Source organism: Pelophylax lessonae (assembly GCF_965119305.1).
Source record: "Pelophylax lessonae genome assembly, chromosome: 3".
Classification (NCBI taxonomy): Eukaryota; Metazoa; Chordata; class Amphibia; order Anura; family Ranidae; genus Pelophylax; species Pelophylax lessonae.
Window position 1 is genome coordinate 617631787 of NC_138770.1, and position 19118 is coordinate 617650904.

The following is a 19118-nucleotide window of genomic DNA, read 5'->3' on the forward strand; positions in this document are numbered from 1 at the left end:
CATTTTCATTATATGCACATTTAAGCACCATGTCAAAGCTTCTTATTGCTGCAGAACAAGACCGTAAACTGATAAAAGGGTGAAAGCATACGTTTACATTTCATGCATCTGAATGTATTGATTGTGATTGAATAATTGAATAGAACTAACTGCTGGATCAATAAGACTGAGACAGATAACAGAACAGGGACCCAGGGAAATAATGGAAAGTTCTGGGTACAGAAAAATCACATTAGGATAATTTTGCCTCATTTAATCGCCTGTGCTAATGCAATAAAGAAAATGTATTACAGACCAGCAACTTCTGTGGAGATCATCCGTTAGAACCAATGTAGTCAAGTCTCGTCATTTAACATGGTGGATCCAATATTGTCGTGGCCTGGGCCAGTAGGCGATGACAGCTCGAAAGACGGTAACAATCATCGAGCCTGTGCATAGCTAAACTTCCATTTACAGCCACTTTGCCTAATTGTTCCAGCTGGCATAAAACTCAGAAAGCTTGCTTATTTCAAACAGATGTAAAAGAGAATACAATAAATATTTTCTATCTGTAGGAACAAATGAGTTGTGTTAATGCATGCCTGAAAATTAAATTTTTAGGACGTGCAATTTCTGCTATGCCAATTGCACTTGTGTAGGGAGTAGAACTGAACTTTATTCAAACAGCTGAATAAACAGTGTAGTTGAATTACTTAACCACTTAAGCCCCGAAAGATTTTACCCCCTTCCTGACCAGGGCCTATTTTGCGATTCGGCACTGCGTGACTTTAACGGACATTTGCGCGGTCGTGCGACGCTGTACCCAAATGAAATTGACGTCCTTTTTTCCCACAAACAGAGCTTTCTTTTGGTGGTAATTGATCACCTGTGCGATTTTTTGATCATGCGCTATAAAAAAAAAAAGAGCGACGATTTTGCAAAAATAACAATATTTTTCACATTTTTTTATATGAAATTCCCCCCAAAAAAATGTAAAAATCAAACTTTTTTAACATTTTAGGCCAATTTGTTTTCTGCTACATATGTTTGGTAAAAAAAATTGCAAAAAGTGTATTTTGATTGGTTTGCGCAAAAGTTATTGCATTTACTAACTAAGGGAAAGATGTTTGTCATTTTTATTGTTTTTTTATTTAACGAGTAATGGCGGCGATCTGAGATTTGTTTTGCGGGACTGTGACATTGCGGTGGACAGATCGGACTCTTGACAGACATTTTTGACACTTTTGGGGGTACCAGTGACATTACTACAGTAATCAGTGCTATACAATGCACTGTTACTGTAAAAATGACACTGGGAGGGAAGGGGTTAACTTTATTGGAGAGGGAGGGGTTAAGTGTGTCCCTAGGGGCGTGCTTCTAAATGTGATTGGATGTGGCTGTGTGTGTAACAGCAGAGACCAACGGTCCTACATAGCAGGACCGTATGATCTGTGCTGTTACACAGGGGAGAAAGACAGGCGGCTTTGTTTACATTAGCCGCCTGCCTTTCTCCCGCTGTATCCGACGATCGCGGGCTGCTTAGGGAATGAGCGGGAGAGCGCCTCCGGCGGCACGCGCTCGCCCCCTATTGGCTCACAGGCTAGTGACGTACCGGTACGTCACGTTGCCTGTGAGGGGCTGACCGCCGCCGTATAAAGTCGTGCAGCGGTCGGCAAGTGGTTAAACTAGAGAGTGCAAAATCTGGTGCAGCTCTGCATAGAAACTAATCATCTTCCAGGTTTTTTGGTTAAAGCTTAATTGAACAAGCTGAAGTTAGAAGGTGATTGGCTACCATGCACAGCTATATGAGATTTTGCACTCTCCAGTTTTAGGAAATAAACTTCAGTGTTTTACCTTCTAAAGAATTTAGTCTACCCATCCAGTCCTGAGAGTTACACAGCTTTTCCTGGCAGGGAAGGGGACCTGATCTTTCTCTGTTGCAGTTTTACTTTTTTTAACAAGTATCCTTTTCAGGGTTATCCTGCGACTGCACATTGAAAGAAGAAGCAGCACACTAATGAGTGCAACTCTATGTCACTCTGCTCTTTCCTCCTACCAGCATACCTTTTGCACTGCACCTCACCTGTGCTGTGCTATGCTGCTTCTCCCTCCCCCTCTCTTAGCTGTGCTGTAAGGGGTGTACAAGAGGCTTATAGCATGCCAAGTTAAGGTACTTGCACTGATCAAACAAAAACATAGTTCTGTTTTAGAGGAGATAGTCATTAGATCGACTATTCTCATACTGAAACACCCATAGATGGATAAAAATTCGGCTGGTCCCTGCTTAGCCGGCTGAATTTTAATCCATCTATGGCCAGCTTAAGGCAATCTAGGTCTTCAGCCACCAGGAACATTGTGGCCATTTCCCATCATTAGAGACCACAAAGAGTCTAAGGTTTTCAGGCAGACTCTCCAGCAAAGAACTGCGGGATGTAAACAGGTGAAGGGAAGTCTGGACTGACAACTTTAGAGAAGTAAACAGCCAAAAAAATGATAAACTATTTTCAAGGCTTGGTATATTTGTTTAATATATTTTTATTAATGTTTTAAATGTTTAATTCAAATCATATTTTATTTCTTAGTAATTTCCTACCACTCAATACTTCCTAGCTACCCACTCCTCACAGGTTGTTTAGTAGGCAGTCGGTGAACATATTCCCTGCACCCCTATAGACCATGGTTGCTATTCTCTCTGTGTCCTAATAGATTATGTTGCTCCGTGTTGATATGTCACCATCATCCTTCGTTCGCCATAGACAGTGCTGGAGGCGAAACATAACCTGCATCTCTGGCACATGTGAAGGATTCTGGAGCTCTGGGGGTTACAATATTCAGGCATCCCTGTGGATCAAATGGTGGTCTGCCTGTTTAACTCACTAAGCACCAGATACGTCTTACTGCTTATTGCCCAGAGCAATTTTTACCTCCCCCGTTTACATAGTAATATCCTTCAAATTCCTTGTCACATCCAACTGCATTTTGGTCTGATTCTTTTTTTCAGCAACCCAATCTAAACCTAATCCTGACATAAATAGAGCCATAAATATATCCTTAGTTTAAAGCTTACAGTTGACATTTGATGCGTTTTTTTTTTTCAAAGATAATTTCATAAACAGGTATGCCTTTATAGTCAGAACATGTATGTACATGCCTGTGAAAGCATTAGCCACATGTGCTGGATGTGGTCTAATTCCAGTTGGAAGAAGTAATAATTATGAAGAAATTCTAATATATCTTAAGAACGATCACTGTTGTTCCTGTGATTTCTTACACACCAGGCTAAGGTCGTCTCACTTCTAAGGCTCCATGTACACGGGACGTTGGTAAAAGTCCCTTTGAATGCTGGAATTTTTAGGACGTTTGAAAGTTCCGTTCGGTCGCGTTTGTACCCGCGTTTAGCGGCGTTTGCGTTTAGAACCGTTCCTAGAGGTCAAAAAAATGATTCCCCTTTAAAATGGAAAAACGCGAACGCTAAACGCGGGTCATCGCGTTCAGACACGTTCAGACGCATTCGGACGCGTTTGTGCGTTTGAAACGCCGGGAAACACACGTTTGAACGCAAATAATTGCGTTCTAAAAAAAGTCCCTGAACGCAACTGCCTGCAAATGACTGTAAACGACCTGGTGTACATGGACAGATAAGATAAAATGTAGATGGGTTCAGGGGCTTCTGAAAAAAAACGCCCAGCTGCTCCTAAACAGCCATTTCCAGCGTCCCGTGTACATGGACCCTAATAGCCCAAGATCCAACTATAGCTTGATCCTTGTCAAAATCTTGGTTTACACTGTGTGGCAGCCAAATATATGTGCCATTAGCATGCACGAGTGTGCATTGTTATTTCCATAGAGGAGGAGAGTAGAAACCATGGCATCCACCGTACCATGATAGAAAAAAGGAAAGTGGCAAAAAATTTCAGGGTGGCTAATCCTTCCCTTGAAATGGGGCTATCAACTGGTAACAATATTATCAGGAGTAAGTTGAATTATCATAGTCAGCTGAATATGCTGATCTTTACGGTGTCATTAGACATTTGAGGACTGTCAATCATAAATACATGATCCAATCAATCAAGGTGTGTTTATAAAGCAGCACACATTTAGTAAGAGGAGAGGGGAGGACAAAGGCATGGCTAGATAGAGAGTGGTGGATGGAGAAGTGGCCAGATGGAGAGGAGGGAGGAGTAGTCAGAAGGAGAGAGGACAAGGTGGAGTGGCCAGATAAAGAGGGCAAGAGGTAGAAGTGCTGAAAAGAATAGAGGATAAAGGAATTGGCAGAAAAATACAGGAGGATTTACCAGACGGAAAGGGGAGGAGGAAGTAGTGGCTGGAAGAAATGGGTGGGAAGAGAGCAGATAAGAAAGGAGTGACCGGAGGTAAAAATGGATGGAAGGAGAGTGGAGACCAAATAGAGAGCAGAGATGGAATGAGTGGCCAGAAGGAGATGGGGAAGTGGCCAGATAGAGAGGAAGGATAACTGACCAGAAGGAAAATTACGTAAGGATGAGTGGCCAGATGGAGGCGGGGGCAGTGACCAGAGCAAGAGGGGAGACGTAGTCAAAAGGAAATAGGAGGGGGGACTAGATAGGGGAGGAGGGAATAGTGGACAGAGGGTGGAGTTACCAGATAGAGGGTGGAGAGGGAGCGGTGACCAGAGTGAGAGCAGGGAGTGGCCAAAAAGAAAGGGAAGGAGTGACCAGAGGGAGAAGTGGCCAGATTGATAGGGGACAGGGAGCAATGGTCAGAGTGGGAGGGGAGGAGTGACCAGAAGGAAAGAGGAAGCGTGATCGGAGGGAGGAGTGTCTGGTTAGAGAGAAGGGAGGGAGCAGTGACCAGAGTGATAGAAGAGGAGTGGAGAGAAGAAAAGAGGAAGAGAATGCAGTGTCCAGAAAGAGAGGGGAGGAGTAGCCAGAATAAGAAGGCAGAAGGTAGAAGTGCTGAAAAGAATAGAGAAAAAAGGAATAGGCAGAAAAATACAGGAGGATTGACCACACGGAGAGGGGAGGAGGAAGCAGTGGCTGGAAGAAGTGGGTGGGAAGAGAGTAGATAAGAAAGGAGTGACCAGAGGTAAGAATGGACAGAAGGAGAGTAGAGAAGAGAGTAGAGACCAAATAGATAGCAGAGTTGGAAGGAGTGGTCAGAAGGAGATGGGGGAAATGGCCAGATAGAGAGGAAGGATAACTGACCAGAAGGAAAATTAAGTAAGGTTGAGTGGCCAGATGAAGGCGGGGGGCAGTGACCAGAGCAAGAGGGGAGAAGTAGTCAGAAGGAAATAGGAGGGATGACTACATAGGGGAGCAGGGAATAGTGGACAGAGGGTGGAGTTACCAGATAGAGCAATGGCCAGAGCGGGAGCGGAGGAATGACCAGAAGGAAAGAGGAAGCGTTACCGGAGGGATGAGTGTCCGGTTAGAGAGAAGGGAGGGAGCAGTGACCAGAGTGATAGAAGAGGAGTGGAGAGAAGAAAAGCGGAAGAGGATTCAGTGTCCAGAAAGAGAGGGGAGGAGTAGCCAGAAATAGAAGGCAGGAGTAGCTAGATGCTACCAGCACTAGCTCTCTTTGTAGTGGCAGTGGAAGGCAGTAGTGTTTGAAACATGGTTTTGAACCCCTCCAATCAATCACTTCCCTCGAGCACAGTGGGTTAGCGTGCATTGTCTATGCATACATGAACTGAGAAACTTCAACTATGGCTATTTTTACAACAGAGAGGGCAATAACAGGTTAATAGGAATAGCAATAAGAAGGCAGAGCATGGCTTAGAAGGATGATAAAAGGGAAGGTTAAAGTAGCTGAGCTCTGTAATCCTAAGTACACCTTTATTTACTTTACATATGTAAGAGATAAGATTGCCCTGTTATAAACATACGCCTATACACTTTGCTTCATTGTAATGACAGTGATATAGCATTCTCCCCCTCTCTCTCGCTCCCTCTCTCTTCTTGCTGTGGCTTCAAGCCATGATATCCTTAGGCAGTTTAACAAGCAATTCCTCTCTACCCATAGTGAAGATTATTGGTGTTTCCACATGGGAAATATTTGCACGTTCCTTTCTTTTCTTTTTTCCTATTTTTAGATCCTCTTGGCAGGTGCTGGATGTGGCACAGTAATTCTAACGATGGACCCGACGTCTTGTCTTTTTGCATCCTGTGGCTGCTTGTAAGCTTTGCAGCCCCCTGGCAGCACAGGGGTTAAATAGGGTCTCTCACAGTTATTAACTGGAGATATAATTTAAGGATCTATTGCTGCTTTGATATGGGTCCTTTTAAAGGTGCAAAATAACATAGATTCCTAAAAAATTGTAAACTGGAATGGTGGTTGTCAGTAATTTAATTTAATATAGTAAAAAAAAATGCTATATTCCCCCAACCTTTCCTATTGTCCAATCAAAATATTGTCTTTTGCTAAATTAAAATAGAAATAGATAAAAAATTACTTTGAAAATGAATGCTGAAAATGTATAGAAAAATAGTTTTCTTTAAAGCCCTTTTTAACCTTAAAGTGTTACCAAACCCACAACAGTAAAATCAGTCAGTATATGCAGTAAAGCATGCTTGTTATACTCACTGTGGGGCCTAAGGGGTTAACCCTCTGTATTGTGTAAAAAGGCTGTTTGATCCTGTCTTTTCTGATCCTCCCCTTTTCACATTCCCCAATTCATCTCCTTATAGTACAGAGCCTTGGGTCATTCTACACATGCTCAGTTTGGTGTGTATTGCTCAACAGATTTTTTTTCTTGGGAGAGTACGTGTGATCAGCACAGGGCCAATCAGCACTGTCCAGACATAGGGTCATGGGTCCTGTGGCCTTATAGAACAGTCAGAGTAGATTGAAAACTCTACCTCAAGCTTTAACCAGACACTCATAGAAGCCATAAGACTGCTATATACTGCTCATGAGAAAAGGTATTTAGCAGTTTATATTTACTAAAGTAATTGCATTTCCATGTTCTGTGTACTGTGGGAGACCAAATATAGTAAATGCAGGGTCCTGGGTTTTGTAACACTTTAAGTTTAAATTAACCACTTGCCGACTGCCCCACGCAGATTTACTGCAGCAGGGTGGCTCAGCTGCGCATAATCACATAGATCTACGTAATTATGTGCACACGGTTTCGGCGTGATTAGACACAGCGGGAGGCAGACCGTGGGAGGAGCAGGCTCGATCGCTGCCGGCCTCCTGTGATCTTTGACAATACTGACAGGAGAGCCGTCTGCAATGTAAACAATGCAATACGGCTCTCCTGTCAGAGAGGCAGCGAAAAGATCGTGTGATTGAGCTAAGCCATCTCTTGCATCAAGTCTGCAGTCTCTGACCATCTCTTGTATTATGTCCTCTCTCCCTCTCTCTCTCTCTCTCCCTCTTTCTCCCCCTCCCTCCCTCGCTCTCCCTCTTCCTCTCTCTCTCTCTCTCCCTCTCCCCCTCCCACTCCTTCTCTCTCTCCCTCTCCCCCTCCCTCTCTCCCTCTCTTACTCCCTCCCTCTCCCTCTCTCTCTCTCTCCCTCCCTCTCCCTCTCTCTCTCCCTCCCTCCCTCTCTCTCGATCTACCCCTCTCTCTTTCCCCCTCTCCCCCCCTCCCTCTCTCTCTCCCTCTCTTACACTCTCCCTCCCTCTCTCTCCCTCCCTCTCTCTCCCCACTCCCCTTCTCTCTCTCCCCTTCACCCTCTCCCCCCTCCCTCTCTCTCTCTCCCCCCTCTTTCTATCACCCTCCCTCCCCCCCTCTCTCTCTCCCCCCCCCACACTCCTTCTACTCCTCTCCCCCTCCCCTCTCCCTCTCCCCGCTGCCTTTCTCCCTCTTCCTCTCCCCCTCTCTCTCCCTCTTCCTTTCCCTCTCACTCTCTTTCCCTCCATCCCTCTTTCATTTCAAACACTATTTAACCACACCCCACGCCCATTTTTGCACATCGCATCTTTCTACTACATCTAGACCACACCTACAAATAAATGCCACACCCCCTAATTAAAATAATACTCCCCCTACAGGCAAAAAAAAAAAAAAGTGTCCCTATAATTTTTTTAAGAACATTGGCAACTATGGTAAAACGTCCCAAAAAAACGCCTGTAAAAATAGCAATGCCTATATATGAACGTAGTCTAAGTGTCTGGACTCTCACTTTATGGGTCTCACTCAAAAACACCTCCTTTGTGAAAAATATATCAAAATGTATAGAAAGCCAAAAGCTCTAACATACAAATAAATCCTATTTTTAAAAAAATCAAAATACATTCTTATAAAAAAAGAAAAACATGCCTGATGTAGGGCCCGCCTATTATCAGGGTAACTACAATATCTCATATAGTGGATCAGCCATAAATATTCAAGAGTTCTATAAATGAAGTACAAATATCTTATTATTGCACTCTCACATTAATGCAGTGCGGTTTTCCTGCACCACGGGTTCAGCACAGTATACCCGCGGGTTTCATGTGGGTTACTTGCTCGTTGCCATAGACTTCTATTGCATTGGGCAGTTTTGTGCGTTTTCTGAAAGCACACCAAAAGTCCTGCATTCTTAGCATAGGTTGGTGGATGAATGAAACCTTTAGATCCAGGATTAAAGAGGTTATCCCTGTAGTCCTCAAAGAGGAACTTGTGCTGCTTTATGAGTAGATGGTACAGCGGGGTCAGTTATGTTTGAGGGTTTGTAGCTATTTCTCCATCCATACAAGGTATCCAGTGAAAACATATTTTTAAAGCAATTAATATTTAATTAAAGCAGAGTTCCAGCCTCAAATACCTTTTTTAACTAAAAATACCCTTATAATACTAATCCATTGCCCTTTACAGAACCGCTATTCTCATACTTACAAGGTGTATAGTATTTAATTTTAGTCAAAATCTTACTTTTAAAAACGCTGTCTGGGCGCGGCCATCTTGGATGGGGGCATCTGAAGCCGCAGTGTAATCTGCTGTGTCCTTCTTCCTAATTTCAGGGAGTGTTCTGGGAGTTCTTCCTGATTCCAGCCTCCTGGGAGTGATGACAACCAGCTCCCAGGATGCAATGCAAAGGCGGAAGTGATGTCAGTGACCGTGGCGACAGAGGGGAGGGGGAGAAGGAGGAAATACAATCAAAAATGCCCTAAAAATAAGGTTGGGGACCCCAGAAAAAAATGTAGAATGCCCAATTGTTGATCAGCATAGCGAGCACTCCAGGAATCACTAAAGTTGCAAAATAGGCCGGAACTCCACTTTAATATTAAAATCTTAATGTGACATGATTTAGCCCTAATGCCCCTTTCACACAAGCAGATCGATCAGGTCCACCTGTCAGTTTTTTTAGATGGACCTGATCGGACCATCCATTGCCCTATATGGAGCAGTGGGTGTCCGTTGACACCCGCCGACACCCGATCCTATTTGCTGAAAACATATGGATGGGGGATCCGTTCTCGATCCATCTTGATGACAGTTGGGCGTAAATGGACAGGTGGTATGTTTACACCTGACCACCCATAGAGTAGAGTGGGTTGTGTCTGTGTCCACTGTGCAGAAGCCTAGCGGACACGGACCTTTCATCTACCTGCTCAGCAGGCATTAGTGTGCACTACTTATTAGTCTGTTATTGCTCTTTCACTGTCCAGGCAGTCATAGGTTGGTTTTTACATCTCAGGACTGGAAGGACAGAAATAAAACTACCTTTAAGCATGTAAAGCCTCGTACACACGCACCGATTGTTGGCCGTAAATTTTCGGCCAGCGTCCGATCGGCCGATTGCCGGCTTGTTAGTATGATGCTTCCGACAACCGACTGCGACTTTTCGGCCGAACAAAATCTGGTGTTCATGCTATAAAATTTTTGTTGGCCGTCAGCAGAACGGCCGATTGTTCCTCAGTCAGTACAGATTTCGGCAGACAAAAATGTGATGATCAAGACTGGGCATGCTCAGAGAAGAAAAAACACACGAAAAGTAGACCAGAACATGACATCACTTCTGCAGTTGGTTGTTGTTGGCCAACAAAATTCGTGTGCAGTCTAGAGCACATTTCAACCAACACAACAACACTGGACAAAAGACGGCCGATCGGTCGGCCAACAATCGGTGCGTGTGTACGAGGCTTAAGAAAGCTTGCATATATGAATCTCTGAAGTGTATTTTGCTGTTTGCCAGGAGTTCAGCTTTATTCATTTGCTACGTGTAGGTGTAAAAACTCCCATAGCTGACACTCATTCCATGCGCTGACTATAACCAATATCAAACAGCTTTTTCTACTTTTGTAGCACGCACATACTGTACATACACAGGTTATCATCTTCCAGACACAACAACTGTCACCAGCACTCTTTCTGGAAAGGCTCAGATTTTGGGAAATAATAATAATATAAAAAAAAAGGAAAAATGCATCATTTTGTGCGTGTAAATATGTACAGGATTGTCAGTGATTTCTACTGGGAATATTTCACCGGCTCAGTAAGTTTTCCCTTTGGTAATACATGGGTTTCTGATTTAATTTTTCCTGACATTCTACCAGTCAGATTATTAGCTTCACAAAATGAAAGTGAAATAATCCAATATTAATTAAACAGGGCAAGCAAATTCCCCCAGTTAACTTATCTTTGGCTGGAAAGACACTGTATTTTTATTCTAGACTTCGAAGGCGTCTGAGAGGGGAGCCTTTGACAGACAGCGAAATGACAGTTACCCAGGGATCTCTCATCACAATGTGTCCTTTATGGGGAATAGATACTCCTGGAGCCTTTGTTTCTACATGGTTGTCATTTACACAACTCTTTTTTTTCAGTATCTTATTTTTTAAAAAGGAGTCCAATTTTTTGTGAGGCAAACTTGTGTATAATTGCACCCTTCCACTATGTTGCGACTAGCTCCCACTGTGGCTAGTTAACCCCTTCACACCTAAGGGTAAGACAAATGTAAATGCCTAAGCACAATTTTGCAACTTTGACATGCGTTAGTAAAACTGTACATATCGTCACAACTACTTTGTGCATCCAGTTGTATTATACCTTGTTTTTTCTTCAGGACAAATTGGCCTTTCATTTGGTGGTAAATGGTAATAGTTGTCTCCTTTTTTTTATTATTATTATCAAACTGGTCCAAAATAGTAAAAAAACAAAAAAAAATTCAATTTAGCTGTATATTTCTTGCAGTTGTCATAATTCACTATCAAAGAACAATCCAAAAAAAATGTTCCTGCTCCTGACGATTGCAGCGATACCACATATGTGTATGTTAGTTGTTGTTTGTACTCATAGTACAGCCCAGCAACAATAGTGCATATTTTGCTTTTTTTTCCTTTTTTTTTTTTTTTTAATCCTGCCTAAAACACACTGACACTAACTGACACTGATACTAATGTAAAAAAAAAATATTTTCTAAATCCTATATGCTGACCGTGACCTTTGACCCTGACCTTCACATTTGACCTCAACCTTGACCCTAAGGCTCCATTCACACTAGAGCGACTTGTCAGGCGACTTGTCAGCCTGACAAGTCGCGGTCCCTCGCGGTCCATTGACTGCTACAGGACCTGTTCTAATAGGAGCAGACACAAGTCGCTCCGACTTAGAAAAAGGATCCTGTACTACTTCGGGGCGACCTCGGGGCGACTTGCATAGACATTTATTATATGAAGTCCGTGCAAGTCGCGGTGCACGGGACTTCACAAGTCGCTCCCGAAGTAGTACAGAGTCGTGCCGCTGCTGTGTGAATGGGCTCTTAGACTAATTCTTCCAAACCTTGATCTTGTTATATATTTTTTTTAAAAATGTATTCTTTATTTTATTCTTTTTTTTTTGTTTTTTTTTTGTTTTTTTTTGTTACACACTTTTGTTTGTTTACATTTTCCTCTCCTGCAAGAATAGGAAGATACAGCATATCTTTCTCTTCTTTCAGAAGAGGAAGTAAACATAGGGGTGGAGTCTTTGTGAGAGCCTGGCCTCTGTGCTGGGGGCGCGCTGTGTGGCTTGGTCCCAGCACAAAGGGAGATACGTATATATGCGTGTCCACAGAAAAAAGCCCACTTCCATAAGGTTAAGGTTCAAAAGGCTCACCTTAACCTCCCTGGCGGTATGATTATGTCAGGAATTACATACCAAAAGCGGTACAATTCTTTTCATGTCAATTTGGCATTATGTATTATAGGCCTACAATTCTTAGTAATTACTGACTTAAACCTGACCAAAACAAGAGTCTAGTAGACATCCCAGATGTGATAAATTTGAAACACAAACACGTGAATTATAATCGAATCAATAATATTATTTTATTATTTAATATATAATATATATAATAAAATTATATTATTGATTAGATTATAATTCATGCATTATATATTATATATAGATATATGTGTGTGTGCATATATATATATATATATATATATATATATATATATGCATACATATATATATATATATATATACATGCATATATATATATATATATATATATATATATATATATATATATATAAAATATAAAATGTGTTTTGTGTTTTGTGCAACGTTTTTTTTTTTTTTTGAATTTCCCTCCCTAGTTCCGCTCCCATGCAGCATTGCTGCTGCAGGGAACGGAACTAGGAAGTGATCAGAGCGACGGAGACCGACGGAGGAGCGGCGGGACTCTCGGCTGGCGGTCACAGCAATGAGAGATCATCGCTGGATCGCCAGGATAAGGTAAGAGAACACCGCTGCGCTCTCTGCAATCCACCCCGAGCGTGACTCGGGGTTACCGCTCCTGATATGAAAAACCAACCCCGAGTCACGCTCGGGATTACCGCTAAGGAGGTTAAAGAGATCCTGTCCCCAGACCATTCATTTCATCAACAATCTTTCCTTAAGTTTATGTGTACATGGAAGATGTTTTATCTATGTTTTTTACCTGTAAAGGCTTTCCTAGTGTAGACATGTATTACATCATTTGAAGGGTCATTTTATGTACTATCAATCTCAACACCACATCCCAGTATAATAAAGGATACTAAACTGAAAATGCAAAGTGGAAAGTTTTTTAGGTGTCACACAATTCATCATAGAAAATTTGTTTTATCCAAACAATAGGGGAAACATAACAGCTTTTACATACTATTCCATAAAAATATACACAAGATTTATTTTATGAATAGATAGATAAATACTCACATTAATAGATAGTCTATAATAGAGAAAAGAAAAAAGTAAAAGGAACCAAAAAGAAAATACAAGCTTAACATATGCAGTTTATTTGTATTTCAAGGCAATTGTATTTCTCCCAGCTTCAGAAAAATATACAGACTATATGATGTCCTATAGTCTATAATCAGCTTTCTCATTACACACTTTCCCATTAAAGTGTAGGGGGTTATTTTATTTCTGCTTCCTCAAGGCCTTCTAGTCTAATAATATGGAACACCCAGGCATGTGAGCTGTATAAGGGGCACAGCATCAGTGCTAAGTGACATGTCAAACAAGCAGAGTGTAATGTAGTCATACATGTCCTCATTGTAGAATTAAGCCTAGCTGCCAACCTTTTACTATAGAGATGTTTAGTATATGGGATTGGCTACACCAAGTCAGATACCAAGGATCAGTCGGGGATTTCAAGAGACCCTGTTATGCTTTAAACTGAGCACAGGAAAGGAAACCCTTATTAGGTGTACTAACATGTAGGAGGCCCCTTAGCATCTTGGTAGTTAGGCTAGTTCCTAGACCAAAACAGACCCCCACATGTACCATAGCTTTTTAGAAACAGTGGACCAAAGCCCCAAACTAGTTCTACAAGTTGCAAAGCATAAGATCTTTACAGGTACCATTTCTCAAGCAATGGGCCTAGATAGGAGTAAACATTTCTTGTCAACACAGAGGCCTCATGATACTGTGGTTACAGGTGCGGTTATGGGGTAGTCACCACCCATATCTGGGGCCAGTGAAACCCATTTGGCCACTTGAAATAAGTGCCCAGACATGATGGCCAATGCAGCCTTCTAGTCATTGTCACCGAATCGACCACCACTCCAATCCTGAACCAGCTACTACTTCAAAGAAGTGTGTTTCCTGTCCTTCCACCTCTACATCTCTTTTTCTCTCTCTTTTGTCACTCAAGATAGGAGAAGCTGGTGGATGGTTCAGCCTGTAATGTTAAATGTCCTTTTAAAGGTAGAATTTGAGTTTATATGTTTATTATAGTTTTTCAGGCTTTTTTTTACCTTGCTTAGGTTGCTTGTGTGAACTGGACCAAATCGACTGCTGGATTTTTCCACCAAGTCAAATCGGTCCGTTTCAATAAAACAAATTGATTATTGTTTGTGCAAAGATTGTAGCTAAATATTTCATCCAAACTACAGTCTCCCTGCCTACACACAATAAAAAAAAAAAAATTCCAGTGCACCATATCGGGAACCCAATATTTACAGTTTTTGGCACATGTTTTGGACTACAACAATTTAAAAAAATGCTCCTCATTATACCTTTACCCTAACCCTTAGGCCAATGTTGAACTGGTGACTGTCCATAAAATTGATCAAACTTTGATGGTTGATTCATGAATGGTTGCATTTGTTTGTTTAAGTTTAATACGTTTTGAACACATAAGCAGTCAAAAGGTGGTCAAAATTGCAGTGTGTATGACAAGCATCTAGCCTTGCCGTAACATAACCTCTTACATTATTTCTTATAAAGGGGTCCATGCTGTAATCAAATTCCTACAAGCCAACAGTCTCAGATTTGCCAGGACAGTTCTGCATCTTTGCCCTCTGTTCCACAGATGCTATGTCCCAGCCCATGTTCTGGGATCACAGCATTAACATATTTGAGTTACGGAACATGCACAGAAGTCAAAAAGACAATGATTGTGGGGATCACATGATTGGGGACATGAGTCGGTGGTTCCCTCATATTTAGAGATGGGGTCTGGGCAGGATCAACTTGAAAAGAAGGTGGACAAAATGCAGACTGTGGACAACGTTTCATGTGTCAGGGCCATAATGTTGGTAAGTAGGCAGATTGAGAAACATCTACCTAAGCCCAAGTAAAATGAGCACAGCAGCCTATAAATTCTTTATTACAAGGGATTTTTTTTCTTTAAACAGTAGCAGGAAATTTGACCTGGTTCTCAAGATCCTGAATTACTTAGATCAAAGTACACTACAGTAATAAATGGTATTTATTACCTGGTGAAAATCCACTTTGTGGTTACTTCCCTGTGCTTTCTGATTATAACCATCTGTCAATAAGATATAGGTATTTTTTTACTTGCAGAAAATTTTTCTCCAAAGGGATACCATGCGACAGCAAAGTCATGGATATAGAAGCTAGTCCATTGCCTGCGTTGTCTATGTGCACCAAGAGGAGCAGTTTCACATCAATTTTAGACAAGTCAAATTAGTAAACTCCTAGCACAACACTTATTTTTATTGTCTGTTACAGGGACCATAGGTTAAAAAAAAAAAAAAAGCCTGCCTGTGAGGAAAAAAGTTCCATACTTATCTTTCTGATGGTCAACATGGTAAATCTTCACTGTGTTCTCAAACTTCCTTATGTACTGAATAGCCTGCTGGGCACTGTGGTTTCTCCTCCCGGCCTCTGTGCCACTACTGTACAGAACACAGTTGAGATGTAGTGACTGATGGGAGGAACCACCTCATCCAGCAGGGGGAAACTCTATCTGACATCTCCAGAAGTGTCAGAAAGCTGCGGAGATAGAGGATTCACTATCTGCCCATCTGAAAGGCGCATGTAAAGTTTCTTTCATTTACAGGCCCACCATAATCTATGTGATCTACTGCTGCCAGATGCCAAAAAGCTCCTTACATGGAAGGTGACTCTACTTTGCGAAGTCTTTTAGTGTGTTGCATCACAATGTATCACCAATCAGACATTCCAAGGAAGTTGTTAGTTTGCTTGGTGGCCCTAATGAAATAGCTCTATCAAACCTAGCCAGATGGGTAGAGTAGAAAAAAGTTGGAACATCCTGCAAGTTTTTATATCAATGTCTGTTTGCCTGCTATGTAGAGTCACACTCTCTATTTGTCCTGGTGAGTACTGTCACCAAGACAGAAAGTGATGGGAAATTCAGGACAAGCAAATGTAACAGTTAGCATTTCTGGCATACCAAATATAAACTTTTTTTTGATAGTTAAATTGATGGGTTTAATTCTGCTTTAAGTTCTTACAGAAACACTTTTTTTCCTTTTGTGTTTAAGATTTTACGCAAATGAATAAAAGCTTACCATTAGAAGCACCCCTCTAAAGACCACTTTTGCTGGACCGCTGGGTCTGGTAAAGGAAATAAAAAAGAATAATAATAACAGACTTACTGGCAGAATCAACAGGTAATGAAGTAATTTTACAGAAGGAACTCCTGTAGCACAAAAGCTGACAGAATGCATTACATATGTCATTTTTGATTTTGCTTATAGTTCCACCGTAGAACAAGGAGATCATGGGAATATATGAACACATGCCAAGAGGTACTTAAAGTGTTACTAAACCCAGAACCTGCATTCACTATATCTGGTCTCCCACAGTACACAGAACATGGAAATGCAATTATTTTAGTAAAAAATAAACTGTTAAATACCTTTTCTCATCAGTAGTATATAGCAGTCTTATGACTTCTACCAGTGTCTGGCTAAAGTTTGTAAGGTGAGTTTTCATTCTCCTCTGACTGACTTTTGAGGCTGCATGACCCCTGACTCTCTGTCTGGACAGTGCTGATTGGCCCTGTGCTGATCACATGCACCCTCCCAAGAAAAATAAACATTTATTGTCAACACAGAGGCCTTATGATACTGTGGTTACAGGTGTGGTTATGGGGTAGTCACCACCCATATCTGGGGCCAGCTAAACATGAGTGCCCAGACATAATGGCCAATGCAGCCTTCATTGCCACCAAATTGACCAGCAGTCCTATCTGAACCAGCTACCACTGATTTGTTGGTTGAATTTAGTTGTACTATCGTTCAGGTATCATTCAGCACACTATTAGACTTCACTGCTGTGCCCGACTAGCTGCAGACCTAAATGCTAGTCTCATATTGAAAATGAGGTTACTAAACTTAGGAAAATTCTCGTATGACAGAAAAAAAACGTGAAAGTGATGTAATGTACTGTTTTGTATTTGTATTGTATTTTCGGACAAAAACTGTGCTGATTAAATGAAAAACATACGATCTGGTATCGTACAATAAAAATTTTCATGTTTGTCCCTTCAATTGATTTTGGAATGAACTGCCATGATGGGCTCTGGAAAGCTGTGTACTAACGATCCCTCCCAAAGAAAAATAAAAAAGCTTTCTAGTAATACACACCAAACTGAGCATGTGCAGAGTGCCCCCAAGACTCTGTTCTATTAGGATTTGGATTAGGGACAGTGGAAGAAGGGGAGGATCAGAGAAGACAGGATCAAACAATCTTTTTACACAATGCAGGGGGATTAACCCCTTAGGTTCCATAGTGAATATAACAAGCATGCTTTTCTGTATATACAGACTGATTTTACTGTTGTAGGTTTAGTAACCAGAGTTGTATAAAGTACTCGAACCCCATACTTGAGTAAAAGTGCAAGTGCTCGATCAAAAAGTGACTTGAGTAGAAGTGGAAGTGCTCAATCAAAAAGTGACTTGAGTAGAAGTACTAAAGTATTCAACATTTTTTGTACTTAAGTATTGCAAGTAGTTTTTTTTTTAAATTTTGCTACTCAAGTACTGAAAGTAAAAGTACCAGTAGTTTTGAAAAAAAAATGCTACTCAAGTACTGAAAGTAAAAGTACAAGTACTGTGTTATGTAGTTAGTAAAGAAAGAAGTCAAAAGTTTGAACATCATATTGTTTTTTATTATTTCAAATGCAGCTTTTATTTATACATACAGTAGCATTTATTTTCGTATGTGCTGATAATACACATGTTTTGAGCTTCATGAAACCTGCCATCTACTGTTCTGGCAGTGGTAATTTTTATAATTGTAACGAGTAACTATGCAGCACAAAAAAAAAAAATATCGGAGTAGAAGTATTGAAATCATTGAAAAAATGTAGTGAAGTAAAAGTGGAAGTAGGAGAAAAAAATTCTACTTAGATACAGGGGTTAGAGTCAGTTTTATGTTGCCATTTGGGTCCATTAGGACAGGGATTGATCTCTCCACAGAGATACTGACTAAACCAAAAACACATTTTAGAAGCCTAAATCTGGCCAGAGACAGGTCGAAATTCGGCGGGTTCAGCAGGGTTCCATCAAATTTGGACCAGTATGTGGCCCTCCCAGCTCAACAGGAATCAATTGCTTGATTGACTTCTGTTGAACGGACATGCTGGAAAAATTGTGTCGATCATTGGTAAATCCCGCTGTCAGAAATGTGTCCCAGTGGGTGGCTTCAAACAAGGTGGAACCGTTTATTTTTTATTTTTTTTCGCTTAGCTTGCTGGCTGAATAAAAAAAAAAAAATTACCCATTTATCGGAAGCTTAAGGAATGGTAATACTTTTACCATGACAAATTTAAAAGAATTTAGAATTTTTCTTTACTTTAATTCAAGGTTCCAATGGTCAACATTAGGAATAGTGCAGGGAGATCCCCCCAACAGACACACACTGGTAGAAAAAAAAAGCTTATAGATTTACTAACCCTTTTCTACTCTTCTAACTTAGACAACAAAATGTTAGCAAGAGTTATACAGTAATTGTTAAAAAAAAAAAAAAAAAATGTAAGCGTAAATAAAAAAAAAAAAAAAAAAGAAATTTCATGTTAACCTACTTGGAAGTTTGGTGTAGTGGGTGCACACACATGCAGAGAAAGGTTGTTTCATAGTTTCCAATGCGATCATTGGTTTGCCATTGATTTTAGCATTTAGGATGGACAAATCTTGGATATCAAACATCCAGGATGGGAGAAGCTTTTGGGCCAGAAAACCACATCTGTTGTCCCTCCTAAGGTATGGACATTTGTCACTTGCTGAATGCCCTTACCTGTCACATTTGGCCATCAGCGCAAATGACCAAATCAGCACCAAACTGAGCTACCAGCAGCCAGGTTGGAAAAGCATCAGGTGCCAGCGTATGGATGGATAGCTATATTTGTCCCCCTTTTCTTAATTAAGCTTCAGCTCCCATTAAGTACATTTACTTTGAAAATCCAAGTCATTTTTTACTAGTAAGAAAGATTTTTTCACTGGTTACCGTCGCATGCAAAACTATGCCACAAATGACAGGAGCCATC